Source organism: Rana temporaria, chromosome 3 (assembly GCF_905171775.1).
Source record: "Rana temporaria chromosome 3, aRanTem1.1, whole genome shotgun sequence".
In the NCBI taxonomy this organism is placed as follows: domain Eukaryota; kingdom Metazoa; phylum Chordata; class Amphibia; order Anura; family Ranidae; genus Rana; species Rana temporaria.
In genome coordinates this window covers 174,516,969-174,530,911 of record NC_053491.1, presented here as the reverse complement: position 1 = coordinate 174,530,911, position 13,943 = coordinate 174,516,969, and the positions used below count along the sequence as shown (strand labels likewise).

General features: G+C 45.0%; 1 pseudogene; it reads left to right on the top strand.

Moving 5' to 3' along the window:
• The window catches only part of LOC120930400, a 31,735-nt pseudogene that overhangs the window by 17,653 nt on the left and 139 nt on the right, over positions 1 to 13,943 (top strand).

Genomic DNA, 13,943 nt, shown 5'->3' with positions numbered 1-13,943 from the left:
CCTCCGAAAAGGTCCCGTCTCTGACCCCCCGGGGCGTTAGGCTCCTGACAGGGAAAAGAGTTAGCAACGCATATCTCCCCTATACGTGTATCCTGTGTTGTTAATAATATATTCATAATTATGCAAATGATAATGGCTGCTATATTTATGCAAAAAAGGTGGCGACCGAAATGGCAGGATATAAAATCTGTCATGTTACCCCTGTCATTGATTAATAAGGCGAGAATGCTTCCAATTGTTGAATAGCATACATTTACGTCATATATCCATAGGGCTGTCAACAGAAGTATTACAATATACTTTGTTCTTCATCTTGCAGAAGTTCCTGGAAACAGGATACGACCGGCTCCGCAGGCAGCCAGAGAAAAGGGCTGTGGTCAGCGCCCTAATGGCCAACTTCGGCGGCCAGCACAATCAGCTGGCGATTGTGAAGAAGTGGTCTGACCTGAAGAGGCGCCAAATGGATCAGGTCAGACGTCTTCGGGATAGATATCATCCAGGTAAGTTATTGTTGACAGTTATGTTTTTTTTTTTCAAAAGTGTATTTTGTGCGTGAACTCGAAAGAGAGAGGAGCCGGCCTGCAGGAGTTGGGAGGCCTCCCCCAGAGGCAATCTGCCATCTTTCTCCATGCCCCGGGTGGCAATGGCGGGTGTGAGGGGGTCCTCCCAACCCAACCTCGCATAGCACACCCACCGGGGGCGGGGCTGAGACCACCAAACTCAATTCACATGTAGCCGAGAGCGGGATCCGAACCCCTAGCTGCAGAGGTGAATCACTTGTCAGCGCAGTGGCAATCGCGTGGAGCCATCGCAGCTCCTTTGGTGACAGTTATGTAAGGTCATATGTAATTCATGTAAGGTCAGATTGTTGTTAACCAAGATGCCATGTTGTGCTAACATATATCACCAGCAGCCAAGGTATTCATAGTACTGTTGAAAAAAGACATGGGACAGCAGACAGGAACACAGAAGTTATGTGGGAACATACTTTTCCCATTGCTTTGCATGGGACTTTAAAGAAAAACCCCGACCATGGCAAATGGGGGTGGGTAAGGGTTAAACCACCTATCCTATGTTTGTGGCTGACATATAAGTAACCTGTGTGCCAAGTTTCATGTAAATATCTTTAGCCGTTTGTACGTGATGCTGGAACATACATACATACATACATACATGCACACACACGTTGAGTTTTATATATATAGATTCCCACTAAATTCCTGTGTTAGGCGTGGGGTTGTTATAGTAATCCCGTGTGCTCCATCAGGCCCTTTTTTTAACATGAGATCGTCTGATCAAAACAAAGGAGACAAAAACAGCTCATTTTAACATGGTGGCATCCCAGCTCACGCTCAGTCCCCTGTAGTGCCCACAAGACCCTTTAATATAACATTGTCCCATTGGTTAACTGTCTATATAAATCAATTTGTATTCATATACAATACAGCAGAGTACACAGAATTTGCATACGTCATTAGAAAACATTTTTATAATATATGAACATTGTGTTATTATAGGTGCTCCAATACCAGTTGTGCGCGCCAAGCGCAGAAGGCGCCAGGCCGATGAGGAGGAGGAGGAGGATGCGGCAGAGGAGGATGCGGCAGAGGAGGAGATGGATGAGGAGGAGCAGCCAGGGCCCTCCCACTCCCCAACCCCAGCTCCTGTTGAGGAGCAAGCTGAGGAGCTTCCCCCCCCCCACCACCCCAACTTCTCAAGCAGAAGAGCAGGAGGAAGACAGCGGTCCTGTGAGCCTCGTTCAGGAAGGTAAATATGTGCACAATGATTAATAACATTTCAACAATAAAATGTAGATATAAAAATGGACAACATATAAAGCGCACCTGTCAGATTGTAGAACCATAATATGGTATTGATGCTAGAAGTATACAGGTAGTGCATAATTATTAGGCAAGTTGTATTTTTGAGGATTCATTTTATTATTGAACAACAACCATGTTCTCAATGAACCCCAAAAAATCATTAATATCAAAGCTGAATTTTTTTGGAAGTAGTTTTTAGTTTGTTTTTAATGTTAGTTATTTTCGGGGGATATCTGTGTGTGCAGGTGACTACTATTACTGTGCAGAATTATTAGGCAAATTAACAAAAAAATAAATAGATACCCATTTCAATGATTTATTTTTAACAGTGAAACCAATATAACATCTCAACATTCACAAATACACATTTCTGACATTTAAAAACAAAACAAAAACAAATCAGTGACCAATATAGCCACCTTTCTTTGCAAGGACACTCAAAAGCCTGACATCCATGGATTCTGTCAGTGTTTTGATCTGTTCACCATCAACATTGCGTGCAGCAGCAACCACAGCCTCCCAGACACTGTTCAGAGAGGTGTACTGTTTTCCCTCCTTGTAAATCCCACATTTGATGATGGACCACAGGTTCTCAATGGGGTTCAGATCAGGTGAACAAGGAGGCCATGTCATTACTTTTTTTTATTTAATACCCTTTCTTGCCAGCCACGCTGTGGAGTACTTTGACACGTGTGATGGAGCATTGTCCTGCATGAAAATCATGTTTTTCTTGAAGGATGGTGACTTCTTCCTGTACCACTGCTTGAAGAAGGTCTCTTCCATAATCTGGCAGTAGGACTGGGAGTTGAGCTTGACTCCATCCTCAATCCGAAAAGGCCCCACAAGCTCATCTTTGATGATACCAGCCCAAACCAGTACTCCACCACCACCTTGCTGGCGTCTGAGTCGGACTGGAGCTCCCTGCCCTTTACCAATCCAGCCACGGGCTCTTCCATTTGGCCCATCAAGACTCACTCTCATTTCAGCAGTCCATAAAACCTTAGAAAAATCTTTCTTGAGATATTTATTGGCACAGTCTTGACGTTGCAGCTTGTGTGTCTTGTTCAGTGGTCGTCGTCTTTCAGCCTTTCTTACCTTGGCCATGTCTCTGGGTATTGCACACCTTGTGCTTTTGGGCACCCCAGTGATGTTGCAGCTCTGAAATATGGCCAATCTGGTGGCAAGTGGCATCTTGGCAGCTGCACGCTTAACTTTTCTCAGTTCATGGGCAGTTATTTTGCACCTTTGTTTTTCCACACGCTTCTTTTGTTTGATGATCACGCTTCAGAAGCTTTGCAATTTTAAGAGTGCTGCATCCCTCTGCTAGATATCTCTCTATTTTGGACTTTTCAGAGTCTGTCAAGTCCTTCTTTTGGCCCATTTTGCCAAAGAAAAGGAAATTGACTAATAATTATGCACACCTGATATAGAGTGTTGATGTCATTAGACCACACACCTTCTCATTACAGAGATGTACATTACCTAATATGCCTAATCGGTAGTAGGCTTTCGAGCCTATACAGCTTGGAGTAAGACAACATGCATAAAGAGGATGATGTGGTCCAAATACTCATTTGCCTAATAATTCTGCACTCCCGGGATGTGTTAGACACATAACAAGTGTATACACATGATAATGATTGATTAATAAGCAAAAAAAATATTTTATTTGGTAACGTTCTTTGAAATCCAAATGTTTTTTTATTATATCCTAACAGCATCAAGACATCTGAGAAGGCAGAACAGACTCATCAAAAAGACCCACCAGAGGATCCTGCAAAACCAGCGGAAGATCCGCTACCTAACACAACAAAATGCTCTGCTAGAGCAGCAGCAATCGGATCATATTGCGGAACTGGAACGCATTCAGAAACGCATTGATAGTTATATTTGAATTTATTTTTGTATTAAAAAATCTTATTTTTTGGAAATGTTTCATTTCTTTTTGAGATAGAGTTGTAGGTTTTTCAACACATCTAACTTCACATCAAACAAATCAACATCAACACATTTAACTTCATAATAAGCAAAAACATTTTATACTATTATTTTATTTAACAGTAACCTAGGACAAACTAAAGCACACGACACAGACACGACGAACACAAAATAAACTGTTGAAAAATGAACATAACAAAAGCAACAATATATATATATATATACAAAGAGAGAGAGAGGGAGAGCAAGAAAGAGAGAGAATGCAGATGAGCTCTTGCAGACAGCCCAATGGTTGCAGTATAAATGCCGCAAAACAGGGTTTAACATAAGGTTCATTGTTATAGTTACACTTGCTGTTTAGATCCGGTCTGGTAGCTTGTAGCGGAGGCTGTTGGTGGATCCGCTGTGCCAGAGAGTTCATGAAGCTTTACTCAGCATGGAGGCAGCAGCAGGAGTATTAAAATATAATATAACTAGACAATGCATTTCCTGAGGAAAATGCGAGTGGGAATGCTGAATAGCTTAATTGGTGAGCCCCTTGCCAAAGACATTCACCATAACCACTACACTATCTTTAGGACACACAGCTTCTTTCTCTATCTGCAAAGTATAGAGTATGCTGACTTCCTGGTCGCCCCTCCCCCCTCAATAGGTTTCCCCTCCCCCCCAGGTCAGTGAGGAGGAATATTGCACTGAGGTCAGGAAAGTTATTTATGGAAAGAAATAACATTACAAACGCTTTTAATTCACAGATCTAATACATGATTTAAGCCTCCAAACAAAGCTTAATAAATCCTCAACCGTACATGCGATCGATACAACGACTACACCGTTTGAAATACACGGCCCTTGTAAACGCATCGATATGAAATTTATGTTGATAAACTTAAAAATGTGGCCATGTCTGCGATTTAGAAAAGAGCGTCTTTGTGAGTTCTGCAGCAACATTTTTTAGATAATTTAACATGAGAGTCTATGAGACATAATTTCTGGCTGTTGCTCCAATAACTAAAACTAAAATACGTATCGCAGAATTGATCACATTGCCATAAACCAGACAAGCATAGCTACATTTTGATATAAAAATTGTGTATGAAAAGTAGATCTTGTGGGCGTGAGACCAATTTGTTTCCCCTTTTTCTAAAGATATTTTTAATTACAAAGATCTCCAATGTTAAGGTCACATGACAGACTCTAAATCCCCTCCATAGGATTACATTATAACCGATTGCATTTTTGTGAAAAATTCGCCAAACGTAAATTGCGTTTTCACCAAAAAATTGTAAACGATAACGATCTGAAAAGTCATAGCCGGATAGCTAAATATTTTGTGACCGCTTTAAAGTTTTTTCAGTGTCTGTAAGTGAAAGTATGAAGTAGCTGAAACTTTTGGCAGGGCATGTGAATTCAAAGGGGAAAAGGATGTTCTCATTGACTTCAATGTTAAAAAAAAAGGGTCTAAAAGCTTAAAATTTATAAAAGTGTAAAAAGTCGAAAAAAACTTGAAGAAGTCCCATCATTAGCTGAACGAGACGAACATTTTTACAGTTGAATGGTCTCAATAGCTGAAAGTATGCCGAAGTTACGCAGAACCAAAAAACGTAAGGAATAATAAGATTACTAAATTTACGTATATCAATACTGGAAATGTTTATTAAAGCATTCACACTAATTAAGATTAATACATTTACGGGTATCCATACTGGGAATGCTTATTAAAGCATTCCCACTAAGTATCACAAAGGCATGATTTACAAGCAGTAGTGGTAATAGTAATAGATAGCATAAAAAGACTTGGGGAATACTTTACAGCATCAGTAGTGGTCATAGTAGTCAATAGTGTACCAAAAAATTGGGACACAGGTGTCTTGACTGAGCTGTAATAGTAGTAGTAGACATTGACAATACAGTGTCTGACAATGCCTGCCTGCAGTTCCTCCATCCGGTGCTGCCTCCGGCTGGCTGGGATGAACTGCTCCAGTTTCCCCTTGCACCTGGGATCCAAAAGGGTGGCCATCCAGAAATCATCCCTCGCCTTGATGGTCTTAACCCGGGGGTCCCTCCTGAGGCATCTCAGCATGTGGGCAGCCATGGGGAAGAGCACAGCCCGCTGTGACTCCTCACTGCTGGCCAGGTGAATGAGGTGCGACTCTTCATCCCTGAGGCGCTGCTGGTCAAACTCAGAGATGCCCAACCCCCGGACTATCGGTGCCCCCAACACCGGCTCTCCCTCCTGACCAGGCCCTGACTCCGGGACGACACCAGCAACCACCTCCTCCTCCTCATCATCATCCTCCTCCTCCTGGTCTCGGTGGAGCATTGCTGACTCCTCCTGCTCCACCAAGGCACTCTCCCCAGCTTCGAGCAGGCGATCTAGTGTCCTCTCCAGCATGAACACTATTGGCAGCACGCTATTGAGGCCGACGTGCTCACTGCTGACCATCTTGGTCGCCTGCTCGAAGGAGGACAACACTTGGCAGACCTGCTTTATCTGCCCCCACTCCGCACAGGCGATGAAAGGGAGTTGTGGTGAAGCCCTCTCAGTGCCTAGTTCCATCAGGTACTCCCTCACCGCCCTTTGCTGCTCCCACAACCTCTTCAGCATGTGGAGGGTGGAGTTCCACCGCGTCACACTGTCCACAATCAGCCTGTGAAGGGGCAGACTGTACTTCCGCTGCAACTTGGACAGGGACGCGGTAGCGGTTGGGGAGCGCCTGAAGTGGCTGGCAATCCTACGCGCCTTTGCCACAATGTCACTCAACCCGGGATAAGTGCGCAGGAACTTCTGCACCACCAGGTTGAGGACATGTGCCAGACAGGGCACGTGGGTCAGACTGCCAGCACTGAGGGCGGCGAGTAGGTTGCTGCCGTTATCGCAGACAACCATACCTGCCTGGAGCCTTCGGGGTGTCAGCCACTTCTGGACCTGAGCCTGAAGTGCTTTCAGCACTTCTTCTCCAGTGTGTCTCCGGTCCCCTAAACTAACAAGCTGGAGCACGGCCTGACAGCGCACGTGCCCCACACTTGAGTAGCTACGGGGGCGCTTGCTGGGAGGCTCAGCAGCTGCGGAGACAGTGGCTTGAGGGAGACCAGCAGTTCTCCCCTGGACACCCCGGGGCGGCACCACAAGATCGGTTGCCGCCGATCCCTCACCGACGCCTCGGAGGGAAACCCAATGGGCCGTGAAGCTGATGTAGCGCCCCTGCCCATGCCTGCTGGTCCAGCCATCCATTGTCAGATGAACCCTGTCGCTGACAGCGTGATCCAGCGACAGGGTTACATTCTGCACAATGTGCTGGTGTAGGGCAGGGACACCAGTCCTGGCAAAGAAATGGCGGCTGGGGACACGCCATTGGGGTTGGGCCTGCTCCAACATCTGCCTGAAGGGGTTGCTGTCAACTATGTTGAAGGGCAGCAGATGTTGGGCAATAACCCTTGCCAGGAGCCCATTGAGGGAACGCACACGTCGGTCTCCAGGGGGGAAGGGAGTGGTGCGGTCAAAGGCGTCTGAAATCGACGCCTGGCGCCGGACGGCAGTGCGGGACACAGACGTGGAGGGTGCTGTGGAAGTAGAGGTCTGGCTGCCGGTACCTCTACTAGAGGGAGCGGGGGGGCATGACCTGCTGGAAAGAGATGAAGATGTTGCAGGGGCTGCTGTACCCTGCTCACTTGTGGTGGTGGCGCTGCTACCACCACCACGCTTCATCTCGTCAAACACCGCCCAGTGGTTTATCCTCAGGTGCTGGTTCAGGGCTGTGGTACCCACCCGAGCCAAACACTTCCCTCTCTTCACAAATCCGGCAGATGGCCACGGTAGGGTTGTCTGCCACCAGGGTAAAGTAGTTCCAGACAGGTGACTTCAGCACCGCCCTCCTGTCAGATGGGGTGACGCTTACTTGCACCTGCTGGGACTCGGTGCGCACAGGTGGAGCTGCCTGCTGCTCCTCCTGCTGCCATCACCAGTGGAGACCCTGACGATGGTCTCCCTGGTGGTGACCTGGCGCACCGTTTCACCAGGGTGCCTACCTTCCCCGTCGTCACTGACGTAGTGAGCCGACGCGTCAGATGGCAACCATGATGGGTCACCCTCTTCGCCCACAGAGATGTCAGACCAAGGGCTGAGATGTGTTGGTCTGAGGGAACCAACTGACATGGAGCCTCTAGCCTGGCTCCGCTGTCCCCTCACCCACGCCTGGGTCTGACTAGGTGCTGCTGTTTCCTGCACCAAAACAGCAGCACCAGTTTGAAGGGATGTCTCTGGGATACTGCCAGCAGGTATCCCATCCTCCTCATCCATCCCTTCAAAAAGGTCCTGACCATCAGGACAGAGCTGAAGGTCTGCCTGATGCATGGCCTCCCCCAAGATATCCCTCTCACTGTCGAACAGTAAGATGCTGGTCTCTTGGGGGCTGGGGGGGGGGTTACTACAGGCACCGGTGTAATGGTGGTACTACTGTGAGTCGGGACCGACGACTCAGTGGCACTGCTGTGCCCCATGTAGTCCACCACTACTTCAGCCTGAGATGGCAATATCGGGCGGCTGCCCGATGGGAAGAACTCCCGGATCAGGCGTACTCCCCTTGCACCCGATCCTCTACCACTAGTAGGGGCACGAGAGGTACCCCGTGCTGGCAGCGACCCAGCACTGGGAGTAACTCCCCTACCCCTGCTGCCACGGCCACGGATGCTGCTCATTATTGCTGATATGTGTGTGGGGGGGGTAAACTTTATTGGGGGGGGGGGAAATGTGAACAAAATGTGTTTTTGTGTTTTTTTTACAAGACAGGCACGCAGACAAAGACGTACACAGACAGCTACTAAACTATAAGAAAAGTAGTACACCAAAGACAAGGACTACAAAATTAAAGAAAAAAAAAAGCACTAAACAAACACTAACTTTTTTTTTTTTTTTTAAACACAAAACACAGACACTAAACACACACTAAGCTAAGCTAGATGAAATAAATGTACACTAACAGTGTGTACACTTACTACACAAAATTTAACTAAACTGAACACAAAACTTAGCTTTTAGAAAAGCTCTTTAGGAAAAACTAAGCAAAATGTGCACTGAAATGACTAGCAAATATCACTGAACAGCGAACCTGCAAGATCAAACAGTAACACAAGATGAACAAAACTTAGCTTTTAGAAAAGCTCTTTTAGAAAGCTCAGCAAAATGTGCACTGAAATCTCTAGCAAATATCACTGAACAGCGAAGATGCAGGATCAAACAGTAACACAAATGAACAAAACAGCACAAAACGTAGCTTTGAAAAAAGCTCTTGGGTCTATTGCTTTGAAAAAAGCAGTTGATATACTGGAAAAGATGCACTGGAATCACTAAATAGCAATGCAGCACTATGCTAATGATGATATAAATCAATCAGGAACAAAGACACAGGAACACAGAAACAGCCTCCACACTCTCTAGCCAGCTTCTGAATCTGCAATGAAATGGTGCTGGGAGTGAGCTTATATAATGTCCATGCAGGCAGGTTCCTATTGGTTGCTAACCTCTGACGAGTGTGGAAGGAGAACTCTGATTGGCTCTGATGCAAAAGGGCGGAGAAAATAATAGCGCAATATTCCTATTGCCAAATATTCGCATTGCGAATATTCGGCAATATAAAATGATCGCTTCAGCTACTCGGCCCAAGGTCTCTAATCATACCAGCAATGCTTTTAGACGTCTATGGAGATCACTAGGATGTGATCTGTTTTAAAAATGAAACTGTAAAAATCGCTCTGATGCGGAAGATAGGGGGCGAAGAAAATAATCGCACGATATTGCGTTTGCTGAATAATCGCATTGCGATTTTTCGGGAAAATTAAATGAACACTTCAGCTACTCTGCCCAGGGTCTCTAATCATACCAGCAATGCTTTTAGACGTCGATGGAGATATCTAGGATGTGATCTGTTTTAAAAAAAAAATTGTAAAAAATCGAATATTCGGAATTGCGAATATTCACCGCGAAATTCGAAATATAGCGCGATTTCTCGAATATGCTATATTCGAGTCGAATATTCGCAATGCGAATATTCGTGAGCAACACTAATCATCACATTGGTAGGATCTCAAATTGTAACCATCACAATCACTAGCGCCCACAAGTCCCATTAACACTAATGAGCGGGTATTATTCCTCTCCCTAATGCCAAAGATGGTGAATTTTTTTCTCGCACTGGGCACAGTCCGTCTCCCCTAAAGTGTAAAGAACAGTAAACTGGCCATTTGTTTAGAAAGTTTGGATACTCCTGCACCAGGCCTTTGTGAGTGTAGTGGTTCAATGTTGTGCTCCCTGGGTCATCCAGGCCAGCAGATGATTACATAATTCAATGTCTTTAAACTGTCCACATGCAAAGAGAAAGAAACTGAATTTTTTTTTGCCCAAAGAAATTATCGGTTTATAATTTTAATGATTGTTTTTTTTCAACAGTGAGCGGCAGAATAACAACAACAAAAAATCCAGAAAAACGCATTTCAAAAAAGTTATCAATTGATTTGCATTTTAACGAGTGAAATAAGTATTTGACTCCTTTGCAAAACATGACTTAGTACTTGGTGGCAAAACCCTTGTTGGCAATCACAGAGGTCAGCTGTTTCTTGTAGTTGGCAACCAGGTTTGCACACATCTCAGGAGGGATTTTGTCTCACTCCTCTTTGCAGATCCTCTTTAAGTCATTAAGGTTTTGAGGCTTATGTTTGGTAACTCAAACCTTCAGCTCCCTCCATGTATTTTCTATGGGATTAAGGTCTGGAGTCTGGCTAGGCACTCCAGGACATTAATGTGCATCTTCTTGAGCCTCTCCTTTGTTGCCTCGGCTGTGTCTTTTTGGTCATTGCCATGCTAGAATACCAATCCATGACCCACTTTCAATGCCCTGGATAAGAGAAGGAGGTTCTCACCCAAGATTTGACGTTACATAGCTCCATCCATTGTCCCTTTGATCCGGTGAAGTTATCCTGTCCCCTTAGCAGAAAAACACCCCCAAAGCATAAACCTCCAATGCTTGAGGGGTGAGGATGGTGTTCTTGGGGTCAAAGGCAGAATTCCTCCTCCTCCAAACACAGCGAGTTGCGTTGATGCCAAAGAGCTAAATTTTGGTCTCATCTGACCACAACATTTTCACCCAGTTCTCCTGAATCATTGAGATGTTCATTAGTAAACTTCAGACAGGCCCATACATGTGCTTTCTTGAGCAGGGAACCTTGCATGCGCTGCAGAATTTCAGTCCTTCACGACATAGTGTTACCAATTGTTTTCTTGGTGACTATGGACCCAGCTGCCTTGAGATCATTGACAAGATTCTCTTATGTTGTTCTGGGCCGATTCCTCACCGTACCCATGATCATTAAAACTTAACTGGGTGAAATCTTGCAAGGAGCCCCAGCCTGAGGGAAATTTTGTTTTTTTGTGTTTCTTCTATTTGCAAATAATCGCACCAACTGTTGTAAGGCCCCTTTCACATTGAGGAGTTTTTCAGGCGGTAAAGCGCTAAAAATAGCGCTGCTATCCCGCCTGAAAAACTCCTGCACTGCAGACTCAATGTGAAAGCCCGAGGGCTTTCACACTGAGGCGATGCGCTGGCGGGAGACAAAAAAATCTCCTGTCAGCAGCATCTTTGGAGCGGTGAGAGGAGCGGCATGTATACCGCTCCTTCCCATTGAAAACAACGGGAACCGCGGCAATACCGCCCGCAATGCGCCTCTATAGAGGCGCATTGCGGGCGATATTAACTCTTTATCGGCCGCTAGCGGGGGTTAATACCGCACCGCTAGCGGCTGATACCCGCGGCAATTCCGGCGGTATAGCGCCGCTATTTTTAGCTGCGTTATACCGCCACCGCAGCTCCCGCCCCAGTCTGAAAGGGGCCTAACTCTCTCACCAAGCTGCTTGGCGATGGTCTTGTAGCCTATTTCAGCCTTCTGTAGGTCTACAATCTTGTCCCTGAAATACTTGGACAGGTCTTTGGTATTGGCCATGATTGAGGGATTAGAATCTGATTGATTGCTTCTGTGGACAGGTGTCTTCTATACAGGTAACAAGCTAACATTAGGAGCACTTCCTTTAAGAGAATGCTTCAAATCTCAGCTTGTTACCTGTATAGAAGAAACCTAGGAGCTAAACAGCTTGCTGATTGATAGGGGGATCAAATACTTATTTCACTCATTATAACGCAAATCAATTTAGAACTTTTGTTAAATATGTTTTTCCGGATATTTTTGTTATTCTGTCTCTCACTGTTAAAATAAACCTACCATTAAAATTAGACTGATAATTTGTCAGTGGGCAAACGTCCAAAATCAGCAGGGGATCAAATACTTTTTCCCCCTCACTGTAAGCTTATTTAGATTTTTGTTTGGGGGTACACCTATTATTGTTATATCAACATCTCTACTGCTAAGAATAGAGTAACATAATGCTGATGCCAACGTTCACTTGTTTTTTTTAAAGGGGGGTAAAGCAGAGATTAATCGTGTGATTAAAGTAAAAATATTTAAAGGGGTGTTCCAGCCTTTTTTTTAAGTTTATTAAAAGTCAGCAGCTACAAAAAGTGTAGCTGCTGGCTTTTAATAAACAGACATTTACCTGCTCCACGGATCCAGCGACGCGCGTGCCGGGGCTCCGCTCCTCGCCCCCCCTCTTTATTCCTAGTGTGGGCACCTGGCAGTGACAGCTTTCGGCTTCACGGCCGGGCACCCACTGCGCATGCGGCACTGCGCATGCGCGAGCGGCACGGCGCCGTCCGATTGGACAGGCGCTCGCCTACAGGGAGGGGCTGCAATAAGGCGATTAAGCGAATCGCCTTACCAGCCCCTCGGCGGAAGGAGGAAGTGGGACAGGAAGTCCCCTTCTCCTGAAGCCCCCCCAAAACATTACATGCCAAATGTGGCATGTAAGGGGGCGAGGAGTGGGTTAAGCGGAAGTTCAATTTTTAGGTAGAACTCTGCTTTAAACCATGCTAGTTAACGGAAGATTGGTATTTCTAGTCAGTCACACTTGAGTTTCACACACGGTTTCCAAGCAGGAGTAGAACTCCTTTAGGTCCTGTGGACAGTAGTATTTTCCGAAGCCTTTGCTGTGTTATTTCCTCTCCATTTTCAGTATCACCATATCACATTCAAACTTTCAAGAAATGTACAAATCTGACTGGTAGCTGTGAGAAACTTCTTACTAGTGGCATTGGTTTTTGCAAGATTTTTGTGCATCAGAGGCAGAAAGGAAGGTATGCTAGCATGTATATCACAGGGTCATTGTATTATAAACAAAGGACAGATAGGTGCAATGATGCAATATAGCAATGTCAGGGTGAAAGGTTGAACTAGAAGATAGAGATGGATACAGGAGACATGGCCTATTTAATATAAAAAACATTTTAAATGTATTTTTGAACCAAAGCATAAACATTGCTTTCGTCAGTAAAACATGTTAGCCTGCTGCTGGTAAAGTACTTACAAGCACAACCCAGACAACAATTCTGAAAAGTGCATTGGCTTTGTTTGAACAATTTAAGAAAAACATAAGAGATAAAGCAAGGTGAAGAACTTGATATTGAGAAGCATGTGTTTACCAGATTCATGACATTTTGTTTTGCATGTTTCCAATCCCTAGAGAAAGAGACGGATGCTAGAAGCTGAGGCAACAATTGCCAAGTCTAAAGGAAAAATCATAAGGTAAACCTGACACTGTTTCATGTGTGATTTCTTCTGATGCAAGAAGTGGTTATACATCCTCAAGGGAAGAAAGTATTCACAAATTGAATTTGTAGCATTGCATTTACCTGAAATGTGTAATTTCCTAGTTCCACAACAAAGTGTCACTGGCCTTTGTGTATGAAACTGTCAGCTCCTGTGACCCAGCCTAGGTAGTTCTAACATACTGTAGGCTGAAAGAAAAGATGGAGTATGACACTAAATTATATCATCTACATTTTTTTTAAAACAGAGTTTAAGTTTTCATACTTTAAGTACTCGCTCATACCCATCACCTGGGAAGAGTAGGTAAAGGGGTGGTTTGGGCGGTGGGTGAGGGAGGGGCATGTGTGAGTGCATAATTGGGGGGGGGGGAAGCTATTAGGGGCTTTGGGAACACAAAGGACAGAGAGAAGCAGCACCACCTAAGTGCAGTATGACCGCAATTTAAAAAAAAAAAAAAAAAAAAAAAAAAAAAAAGTA